Consider the following 674-nt stretch of genomic DNA (forward strand, 5'->3'; position numbering starts at 1 on the left):
CGCTGCCTCCTGGGAGCTGTGGTCCCCGCCCGGCCCCGGGGCCGCCGGTTCGAGCCCCGCCTGCGCTGAGCGGGGCAGCGGCACAGCGGCTGCATGGATGTACCTAAATTAAATCACGTACGTGTACATGCCCGCACCCCCTATGTACATGTGTGCACACCTGTGGGTGTGTGTTTGCACCTGAAGGGCCCCTTCAGGCTGAGGCTCTGCGATACCCATCCCTGCACGCAGCCCCCGGGCACTGTATTTCAGGGGCAAAAGAGGGCACAGGGGTTTGGGCAGCGGCGGCTCCATCCCCGTGGCCTCCCCCTCCTCCTGCACCCTGGCCCGGGGCTGGCTGAGCTGGGACGTCCCCCCTCCCCAGCGCCCTCCGTGAAGCAATGATGCCACGAGGCAGGCTGTAGCCATCTCGCCTGCCGTGTCCTTTTGCCCATGTCTTTCTTGCAAGACAAACGGGCTCCTCTCCTGCATTTATCCCCCCGTTGCTCCCAGCTGCGTCTCCCTGCGAGCACTGGAGGAGCCGAAGGTGGACGAGGCCAGGGCAGAGCCCGCTGGGTGCAGCTCCTCCAGGCTGACGGTGGGGAAGGGGCTTCAGGGCCCACCACGATGCCAGCACCTGCGTCACGGCGGGGGGCTGCAGGGCTTTCACCTGAGGTCCGGGGGATTTTTGGCTG

The sequence above is a fragment of the Pygoscelis adeliae genome, unplaced genomic scaffold, assembly GCF_000699105.1.
Source record: "Pygoscelis adeliae isolate BGI_AS28 unplaced genomic scaffold, ASM69910v1 Scaffold419, whole genome shotgun sequence".
In the NCBI taxonomy this organism is placed as follows: domain Eukaryota; kingdom Metazoa; phylum Chordata; class Aves; order Sphenisciformes; family Spheniscidae; genus Pygoscelis; species Pygoscelis adeliae.